Below are 11364 nucleotides of genomic sequence, written 5' to 3'. Positions count from 1 at the left end.
AACATATATACAGAAGGACACCCCCTTCATCGAACTCTAAAAAAAATGGTTTGTAAGTATTCTTAAAGTTCTCAATATTCTTAGTCTTAATTTATACTTAGAGCAATAACAGAAATAGTTCATCATAACCATACTGCTTAGTTTGAGTCCTAGATTTGTATGTGATATTGAGCAAATCATCAAACCTTTTGTGTCCTCTATTCTCTCCCCTAGACAATGGGGAACCATAGGAATCATCCCCCTAACCTTGCTGTGGAGATGAAATGAACTGAACACTGAAAGGCTGGGTGGTGGTGGGACATGCATTTAATCCCAGCACTTGAAAGTCAGAGGTAGGTGTATCTCTGAATTCGAGAGCAGCCTGCTCTACAAATTGAGTTTCAGGATAGCCTCCATAGCTACACATAGTATTTCTGTCTCAAAACACTTAATTCTATTAGAAAACAGACGGTTTCCCATAGTACTTAGATTCTAAAGTTATAATGTCTCTACATTTCCTTCTAATAAGAAGAATGCTGTGGTGTCTCTTTGTGGAGGAAATAAAGCATTGTCTCCTTATAAAGTGGCTCTCAAATGACATTTTGGATTTGTTTCTTTAAAACTATGTCAGACCACAAACTCACAGAACATATGGCTGAGCCCTCTGTCTTCAGATGAAAAATTTGGGAAGCTTTCCCTGTCTGTTGTAAAGCAGTATGTCCTTGTGATTTAGGACAGTAAGTGTAAGGATTTAGGCATTATGCTGGGCCTGCCCATGTCACCTGGCAGAATGCACTCAGGCATTATCCTGGCCAGCCCAGGTACAAAGGACCCCTTTAAAAGAAAGACCCCGCTCACTTATGCACTTTTTTTCTCCTCTCACTTTCTGCTCTCCCTTTATGCTCTTTCCAGATTTTCCTCTCCTCCACCCCCCACCAGGCTGTTCCCCTGGGGCAGACAGGACTTTTCCTGTGTCCTTCTTCTCTTCTGTGCTCTCTGTGTGTCTCTGTGCTCTTTACCTCTTTTCTATTTCCTTCCCCTTCCCTCTACAAACTCACTTAAGCTCTGTCTGGCTGGCATGTTTGTCCCTCCCTCCTCGGTCATCCTTGCCTGCCATGGAATCTGCCAAGGTTCCCCTCATGCTTTATCTTAACAGTTAGGCCACAATACAACTTAGTATTTTTTCTTTGACTTCTTTCTGGCTTCCATTCTCTCTTTTTGACAACACCTTGAGATTTTACAAGTTCAAAGCAGGAATGACATGACATTGTGTGGTCTGTGATCTATTTCTATATCAAACAGTATTTAATTGGAGTTGAATACCTACAATGAACTTTCCTATGTTGTTACCACTCTCTTCAGCACATGATGCTTCCAACACTCTGTATTAGTTAATGCATATAAGAATATCATCTGATGTTCATGGGACAGGTTAGATAAATGTTTCATTTTATCTAACGCTTTGCTGTCTTTCAAACAACTTTAGCTGCTAGTCATTATTTTTACTGGTGATTTAGAGATGTTTTAGATAAAATAGTTCAATAACTTTCCCAAGCTGAGTCACTAAGAGGATAGGTAGTGTATTCACCTCTGTTTTAATCCCAAACTTGTATTATTTTAATCTATTTGCCTCGTAAAGGAAAGATTATTTGTTCACAGAAACATTGAAAACTATAATCTTCTTCCTAATAAGTTTAGACTGTACATACATTCAAAAGAAAAAAGACAGAAGGAATTTTCCTACTGTTTGAAAAATTGGATTCCATTGACAGAGTTATTAATATTCTTCACTTTTTTCCCCCAAGTTTTTGAATTTAAACCTACCATGCCTATTTCCTACTCAGCCCACCAAGCCATATGATTTTATAAGGTGGTGTTTTTTCCTTGTCTCAGCCTCCATGTGACACCATATTGTTTTGAGGCCTGTGGAACTGAAGATTCACTCCTCTCTCATTTCTGGCTAAGAAATCCTATGGCACTGATAAACGTCAGTTGAAAGATGTCCTACCAGCTTCTTTCTGTTTGATCTAAATAAGCATGAATAGGAAACAAAGCAACACTCTGAATACAATGAGTACATTACAGTACTTCTCAGATGGAAATAGTTTATAGTATTCAGTGTAAAAGTACAGCTTCAATTCCCCCTATTAAGAAATCTTGAAACCTGATTTATTCTACATATTATTCTATTTCTGACAAGCCAAAATGGAAGAAAACATTTTGTTTCCCAGAAAATATGAAGAGCAATAAATATGAACAACCAGTTCTTGCTCCATTTTCTACCACTCAAACTAAAGCAACAAATGGTTTATGCTCTAGGCTAACACCTTTAAACTCAGACATGACAGTACTGTATCTTTTCATCTTAGATTAGGTGGTTATTTGATACAAAGGTTGCTAGCATGATTTTCTTTCTTTGTTTGTTTCTTTCTTTTCTTTTCTTTCTTTTTTTTTTTTTTTTTTTTTTTTTTTTTCCGATTTCTGGTCTAAGTCAAATGACTACAAGTTGAGTGAGACAGGTCATGGTGCATTGTGACTTTTGTGAATAGGATGCTGCCGGCCTGGCCTGAAGGGAGCTAGCTGAGTACATGTTTGTCTGTGTTGGGTGGTGAGGATGAACGCCACGAGTTATCCAATTTAGTTTTTTTAGATATATTCCAGAACTTACGTTTTATATATTGTGTTACAAATTTGAAAATGTTAAGTCTATATACGCACTATGTGTGCCAAAAATATCTCATTGTTAAGTAAGTAGGATTTGGCTCTACAAGAAAGAACCAAATAGTCCTTTCCCAGGCGGCTGCCGAAGATGGCAGAGGGACAGGTTCTAGTGTTGGATGGCCGAGGCCATCTTCTGGGCCGCCTGGTGGCCATTGTGGCGAAGCAGGTACTACTGGGCCAGAAGGTAGTCCTTGTCCGCTGTGAAGGCATCAACATTTCTGGAAATTTCTACAGGAACAAGTTGAAGTACCTGGTGTTTCTCCGAAAACGGATGAACACCAACCCCTCTCGAGGACCCTACCACTTCCGAGCCCCTGGAGCGCCTCAAGGTGTTGGATGGGATCCCTCCACTCTATGACAAGAAAAAACGGATGGTGGTCCCCGCCGCCCTCAAGGTTGTATGGCTGAAGCCTACCAGAAAGTTTGCCTACCTGGGGCGTCTGGCTCATGAGGTCTGGTCGAAATACCAGGCAGTAACAGCCACGCTGGAGGAGAAAAGGAAGGAAAAGGCCAAGATCCACTATCGGAAGAAGAAGCAGCTCTTGAGGCTTCGGAAACAGTCAGAAAAGAATGTGGAGTCGAAGATCAGCAAGTTCACAGAGGTCCTCAAGACCAATGGACTCCTGGTGTGAGCCCAATAAAGACTTTGTGCTAATGTCTGCCTGGCCTGCCTTCCTCCACTGCCGACCAGGGGAGTTGGGGGACTGTAGGAGGGGGCTTACAAAGCTGTAGCTCTGAGAATGGCAGCCACACCTGGGCTGGGATTTAGAAGTAAACACTGGGAAGTGTACTACTGCCTTGGCCCCTTCAACACTTAACCAGAAAGCAGCTTTGCTTTCTTGCTGCAGGGTACTATTAATAAATTATTTGACTTGAAAAAAAAAAAGATCCAAATAGAAAATTTGATTTTGGAGTCTAGTATATCATGAGATAGGTGTTTCTTATGACAACACATGACATTTTGCAATGTCAGCTGGAAGGCATCATGAATCAGAGCTATTCTGTCTTAGGTATTATAAGTGGTTCTGATTTAGCTGTCCTATAGACTGGCCCCATCCTTATCCTGAGTAGTTAACAAGGTAGTAGCCATGTGATTCCATATTGAACTTCACCCAACTTGTCCCTTCAGGTAAATTCAGAGTATCAAAGAAGAGAAAAATGGATTAGGCATTATTAATATGTACATTAGAATCTTCTTCAAAATTGGTGTGATTTTTAAAAAGTATGTGTTTTATTTGTGTTTGTTGTTGTTTTGAGACAAAGTCCTTTAAAGTGCCTTTTTGTGAATAGGTAACATGATTGTAAGGTTTTGTTATGGCGAAAGACTCAGTTTGTGCATGAAATTTTGCTATAAAACCTTTCAAATTTTATTGGAACTAAGAAATGAAATTTGAATTTGATCATATGCTGGGATAGGTGGTACACAATTGTAGTTCCAAAACTTTGGAGGTGGAGGCAGAAGGATGAGGAATTCAGCTAAATAGTGAGATCAAGTCTCCTATCGCAAGGTGTTGTGATAAATAAGTGATGAATAAGTGAGAACTCTCAACACAAATCTTGTATCATTAGATCTGCTTATAGACTCTCCCCTCCAAATAGCTAAAAACATGCTTAATTTCAGGTCTTGAAAAACGGAGGGTTTCTGTACTGGTTTCCTTGTTTCAGCACTTACTGTATTGGACTACCTAGTATTCAGTACTTTGTAAAACCATGGGTTGCCTTCCATTTGTTTTATGAATTTATTTATTTTGGGTTTTTCAAATATAAAGGTAAATCTGGTTTTACATTTGCCAGATGGTACTCGCTCCCCGTGTGCAGGACCAGGGCTGGGGTTGCAGCACCTTGTGCGCCTGTGCAGCCGCAGCCAGTGCGGGTGTGTGTGGGTTCCTGAGAGCCGCGAGGTGCCACATGCCCTTTTTCTTTTCCCGCCTGCCCAGGTCCTTGCTCGTCCTGGCCCTGTCTTCATGTCCTCCCGGTACCATAGCCACGGAGATGATGAGCAGGTGCCGAAAGTGGCTGTAGAAAACCAACAGCAAAGTCTCCCTATTATGTTTAAAAATAGCAGTTAATGGAAAGGTTAATGGAAACCCATGGTTGGTGATGCAGAAATTTAATTAGACTGAATTAATAAATCCATATTTAATCTGAGTAAAGCATTCTGGGGTGACACAATGAGAACAGGAATCAGAAATCAGAAGGTGTATCCAGAAGCAGGGATTTAGCGCCCCTGGGGGCGGAGCCTTAAGTGGCGGGCTTTTTCAGGGTGGAGTCTGAGTTGAGGTGAATCCAGGGGAGGGGCCCGCCCCCTTCTTTTCACCTGGTCCTGTCCCTCAGGCTTCACTAGCCAATCAGAGCCCCAATCTGACCTGCCAGTCAGATGGGAGGTTTCTTCCAGGAGCCAGGATTTCAGCTCTTCCCCTGAGGCAGTAAGTTCTGCCTTTGCTTTCCCAGAGAGCGCTGGTCAGTTCAGCACCCTCACCATGCTGAGCCAGGGGCTGTCCTTCACAGGGAGGAGCGGTGGGACAAGGTGAGCGAAGGGCCACTCTTTTCTGGAGAGCAGAGGTGGGCTGAGGTGAATTCTTCACAGAGGAGGAGAGGTGGGACAAGGAGAGTGAGTGGCCGCTGCCCTTCACAGAGGAGGAGGAGCGGTCGGCCGAGGCCGCTCTTCACAGGGTTAGTGCTAGTGTCTGCTGCCCCTTTGTGGAGAGACTGGCTGGCTATGAGAGAGGACTTCTGTCCACATGCTTGGCTGCATGTCCAGTCACAGTGACCTAGGAGCTGCTCGTCCCATGTGAGGGCGAGTGTCTGGTCACGGTGAGTAAGGGCTGTAGGTAGAGTGTCTGCCTGAGGCTCAGAAGCCAGCATGTTCGGTTCTCCCTTGGCTAGGACTTCTCTCCTGTCTCTAGGTTAAGGCAGTATCTCTCCATGGGAGATGTGTTTGCAAGGTTCTTTTGTGCACCAGGAATATATCCTGGTTCCACTGTTTGTGGTCGCTTAGACTGCTCAGTCCTTCTAGCTGAGGCCCATGATCAGGGGGTCTGAGTCAGTCCCATGCTTGATTCCCAGCTATCAGTCTGGGGGGGGGGGGGCATTAGCTCCTCCTTGTTCAGGTCAGCTGTCTCTATGTGTTTCTGAAGCCGGGTCTTGTCCTCTCTCTGCATCTGGATTCTAGTTTGACTCAGTGTTTAGGTATGAGTGTTTGCTTCTGTTTCCAACAGGTATTAGATGAGGGCTCCATGATGGTGGATAAGTTAGTTGTTGATCTCATTATCCGGGAAGGGCATTTATGGTAGCCTTTCCATCATTGCTCAAATTGTTAGTTGAAGTCAGTCTTGTAGGTCTCTAGACATTTCTTTAGGTTCATTTTTCTCTTCAAACCAATAATGACTCCATCTTTTATGTTCTCACTCTCTGCCTCTCCCTCTCTCTCTCTCCCTCTCTCTCTCCCTCCCTCCCTCCCTCCCTCCCTCTCTCTCTCTCTCTCCCTCTCTCTCTCTCCTGTCCTCTATTCCTACCCTGATTCAATCTTCCTAGTCCCACGTGCTTTCCTGTTCACCCCTTCTCTTTCTGCTAGCTCCCTCTCCATTCACTGTCCCCCACCCTCACTTCCATGTGCTCTGTGGAACTTGTCCCTTCCCACTTCTGTGAGGGAAGGGACTTTATTATGAATCTGTTAGAATAAACCTTGTATCCTAGTTCCTCTGGTGCTGTGAACTATAGGCTGGTGATCCTTTGCTCTAGGACTAAAATTCATACATGAGCGAGTACATACCATTTTCCTCTTTTTGTGACTGGGGTACCTCATTCAGGATGGTTTCTTCTAGTGCCATCCACCTGCCTGTGGATTTCAAGATTCAAGTATTTTTTTTTTTTGTCCACCAAGTAGTATTCCACTGTGTAGATGTGCCAAATCTTCTTTATCCATTCTTCAGTTGAGGGGCATCTAGGTTGCTTCCAGGTTCTTACTATTACAAATAATGCTGCTATGAACATAGTTGAGCACATGTCTTTGTTGCATGAATGTGGATCATTTGGGTTTATGCCTAAGAGCGGGTTTGCCGGGTCCTATGGTAAACTAATTCCCATTTTCTGAGGAATCACCATACTGATCTCCAAAATGGCTGTATGAATTTGCACTCCCACCAGCATGGGAGGAGTGTTCCCCTTTCTCCACATCCTCCTGTCCAGCATAAGTTGTCATTGGTGTTTATTTTTATAGCCCTCCTATATACAAAGGATAAAGGCAATGTAAAGAAGTCAGAGAAACACCTGTTGCAACAGCCACAAATAATATGAAATGTCTTGTGGTAAATCAGTTTTTAGACACAGGGTTTCTCTGTATTCTTTTGGAACCCATCATGGAGTCTCTCTATGGACCAGACTGGCTTTGAACTCACAGAGATCCCCCTGCCTCTTCCCACCACCAACACCTGGCAATAATGACAATCTTCCCAAAAGCAATCCATAAATTCAATACAGTACCCATAAAAATACCAACACAAGTCTTCACAGACCTCCAATGAACAATAGTCAACTTCATATGGGAAAACAAAAAACCCAGGATAGCTAAAACTTTCCACTTACAATAAGGGAACTTCCAGAGTAATCACTATCCCTGACTACTTGCTCTAGTATAGAGCTAACATCCTATAAAAAAAAGGGGGGGTGGTAGCATCATAAAAACAGATACTTGAATCAATGGAATTTAGTTGAAAATCCTGACATTAATCCATACAGCTATGAACACCTAGTTTTTGACAAAGACGCCAAAATTGTACAATTGGGAACAAGAAAGCACCTTCAACAAACAGTGTCAGCATAATGGATATTGTCATATAGATGAATACAAATAGATCCGTATCTATCATCCTGCACAAAACTAAAGTCCAGTGGATGAAAAACCTCAACATAAAGCCAGTTATGTAAAACCTGATAGAAGAAAAAGCGGGAAATAGCCTTGAACACATTAGACTACTTCCAGGAACTCAAAGGGTTTTGCAGGCAAAACACCAACACTCAATAAATGATAAAATTAGCTTATCAAGCAGGTTGGCCAGAAACTTCACTGTCCGCTCACAGCTGCTTCTGAAACTTTATAATGAGTTGCTACAGTAGTATACCCATGGGTTAGGGTTAGGGTTACATTGTCCTGGAAGTTATCTTGAGTGACTGTGTGGCATGATTGTGATATGCTCCCTGAGAGACCTGCACACCCTATTCATGAGCGTTAAGTTTTCATGAAGCTCTGGGTAGAATCAGGTGCTGCTGAACATGTCTGCCAAATGTTACTAACTGGTGGCAAACTTTGATAACATCGACTGAAAGGTAAAGTAGGTCTCACTATAATTGCTTACTGTGATCACATGAATAGAGGAGGGAGGGATTTTACTAACTTTAATGTCAGTCCCTGAAAATATCTCCTGGGATAGGTGTGGTGTCCACAAATAATCACGTTCTTAATAGCTCATTATAAAATATACCATTTGTTTGTGGGGTTCAGGATAATGTCTGCATTTTTAGCATGACATCTGACATGGCTTATAAAGTAAGAACAGCTGGGCATTTGGAGAACAGTGTCCCATTGCACTAGACAGAAAACACTGGCCTGAGTTGTCCAATGATATTCAGTGACCTGGATATCCTACTATTATCATTGGTCTGAAATACCTTTAGACTTTTGTCACGTAAAAGGGTGAGCATAACTTTCAACAGAGAGCATGTGTGCCCTTCCGTTATTACTAAGGCTGGGAAACATAGGGACTAAGGCGAATGTGGAAGACACTGATGAGGTGCAGTAAATTATTACTTCCACAAGGTGGCACCCTACACCTGGTATGCATTTCCTCATTTCTGCAGGACAAGGACATGATGAACTTTGGCCAGAAGATGGTTGGGCAACACTACACTTCTGTTTCCTTGCATATATTTTGATCATAATCTCCCACTCCCCCAACCAATAGCATAGGAAAACTCAATAATATTGGTTTAAAAGAAAAAAAATAGAGAAACACATTGAAAATGACTTATAATGATTTTTTGATATTCTCATAGATCAATTCTTTAGTCTGCAAATGGGAACAAATACAGAAATTTATGTAACTGTCAATACCAGACTAGCCTTTTTATTTTACATATTGTGTTAATCCATTTTTATATGACCATTTTTATTTAAATTGTTATATGAGATAATTCTATTCCAGAAAATGTGTCTGAAGCTCATTCAGAGGTGAGGGCTTCAAGCCTCAAGCAGCAAAACTTTGCGTGACTTAATAGTAAATACTCACAGAATCATTATTCTCTTTTAAAGCCAGAGCAGGACTGGGCATTCATTGTGACATCTGTAAATGATGTAAATAAGACTTCTGTAAATCATATTGTCATTGGTCTGAAATACCTTTATACTTTTGTCATATAAAAGGGTGAGCATAAATCTCAACAGAGAGCATGTGTACCCTTCCGTTATTACTAAGGCTGGGAAACATAGGGACTAAGGTGAATGTGGAAGACACTGATGAGGTGCAGTAAATTATTACTTCCACAAGGTGGCACCCTACACATATATTTTGATCATAATCTCCCACTCCCCCAACCAATAGCATAGGAAAACTCAATAATATTGGTTTAAAAGAAAAATAGAGAAACATATTGAAAATGACTTCTAATGATATTTTGATATTCTCATAGATCAATTCTTTAGTCAGCAAATGGGAACAAATACAGAGATTTATGTTACTGTCAATACCAGACTGACCTTTTTATTTTACATATTGTGTTAATCCACTTTTATATGAGTATTTGTATTTAAATTGTTATATGAGATAATTCTATTCCTGAAAAGGTGTCTCAAGTTCAGTCAGAGGTGAGGGCTTCAAGTCTCAAACAGCAAAACTTTGCGTGACTTAATAGTAAATATTCACAGAACCATTATACACCTCTTTAAAGCCAGAGAAGGACTAGGCAGATACTTTCTGCTTTTTTATAGATGGTATAGAAAGTAAAAGCACAGGTAACATAAATGACTGTAGTTGCTAGGGAGCATCACTCAATAAAATTAAAGCAATGATGGCCCCATTTTCCAATGCTTTAACAAAACTTCTGAAGGACTACACTATAGAAAGTTTATACTAAGACACAAGTTGCTTTTTACTAAATAGTAGACACTTAGCCAGGTGGTGGTGATGCATACCTTTAATCTCAGCACTTGGGAGGCAGAGGCAGTTGGACCTCTGTGAGTTCGAGACCAGCCTGGTCTACAAGAGCTAATTCCAAGATAGTCTCCAAAGCCACAGAGAAATCCTGTCTCAAAAATCAAAATCAAAACCAAACCAAACAAAACAAAACATAAAAAGGGGTAGACACTTATAAAAGGAATCTGATGGATCCAAAGAGATATGTTATTGTTTGGTGGGGTTTTTTGGTGGGGCAGGTTTTCTCTGGAGTTTTGTGTTCTGTCCTGAAACTGACCCTTTAAAGCAGGCTGGCCTTTGCTTGTCTCTCCCTCCCAAGTGCTGGGATTAAAGGCACACAGGTGCTCTGCTGTCAGTCACTGGCTGCCCCAGGGCGAGCCCAGCCCCCAGGAGGAGGTGCCCTGCTGTCAATCACTGACTGCCCTAGGGCGAGCCCAGCCCCAGGGGGAGGAGCTCTGCTGTCAGTCATTGGCTGCCCCAGGGAGAGCCCAGCCCCAGGGGGAGGAGCTCTGCTGTCAGTCATTGGCTGCTCCAGGGCGAGCCCAGCCCCCAGGGGACGGAGCTCTGCTGTCAGTCACTGGGTGCCCCAGGGCGAGCCCAGCCCCAGGGGGAGGAGCTCTGCTGTCAATCACTGACTGCCCTAGGGCGAGCCCAGCCCCAGGGGGTGGAGCTCTGCTGTCAGTCATTGGCTGCCCCAGGGCGAGCCCAGCCCCCCAGGGGGAGGAGCTCTGCTGCAGTCATTGGCTGCCCCAGGGAGAGCCCAGCCCCAGGGGGAGGAGCTCTGCTGTCAGTCATTGGCTGCCCCAGGGCGAGCCCAGCCCCAGGGGGAGGAGCTCTGCTGTCAGTCATTAGCTGCTCCAGGGCGAGCCCAGCCCCCAGGGGACGGAGCTCTGCTGTCAGTCACTGGGTGCCCCAGGGCGAGCCCAGCCCCAGGGGGTGGAGCTATGCTGTCACTGGCTGCCCCAGGGCGAGCTCATCCCCCAGGGGACGGAGCTCTGCTCTGACTGGCTGCCCCAGGGCGAGCCCAGCCCCAGGGGGGAGGAGCTCTGCTGTCAGTCATTGGCTGCCCCAGGGAGAGCCCAGTCCCAGGGGGAGGAGCTCTGCTGTCAATCACTGACTGCCCTAGGGCGAGCCCAGCCCCAGGGGGGTGGAGCTCTGCTGTCAGTCATTGGCTGCCCCAGGGCGAGCCCAGCCCCAGGGGGTGGAGCTCTGCTGTCAGTCATTGGCTGCCCCAGGGAGAGCCCAGCCCCAGGGGGGAGGAGCTCTGCTGTCAGTCATTGGCTGCCCCAGGGCGAGCCCAGCCCCAGGGGGTGGAGCTCTGCTGTCAGTCATTGGCTGCCCCAGGACGAGTCCAGCAAGGGGGCAGTGTCTAAGGCCAATGACAAACCCTGGAAGGAAAGATTTAAAAACGTCTACCTGAGAGCCCGAAATCAAGTGTGGCTGCTCAAAAGAAAAGGGTGGATTCACACACCCTCCC

The 11364-nt window shown here is 44.0% G+C and overlaps 1 pseudogene; it reads left to right on the top strand.

Annotated features, from left to right (window-relative positions):
* Positions 1-2770: 2770 nt before the first annotated feature.
* On the top strand, positions 2771-3355 carry LOC127218714 (60S ribosomal protein L13a-like; annotated as a pseudogene).
* The last annotated feature ends 8009 nt before the right edge of the window (positions 3356-11364 follow it).

Source organism: Phodopus roborovskii, unplaced genomic scaffold (assembly GCF_943737965.1).
Source record: "Phodopus roborovskii unplaced genomic scaffold, PHOROB, whole genome shotgun sequence".
NCBI lineage: Eukaryota > Metazoa > Chordata > Mammalia > Rodentia > Cricetidae > Phodopus > Phodopus roborovskii.
Note: the sequence above shows the minus strand (reverse complement) of the source record. Positions and strands in the feature narration are given on the sequence as shown.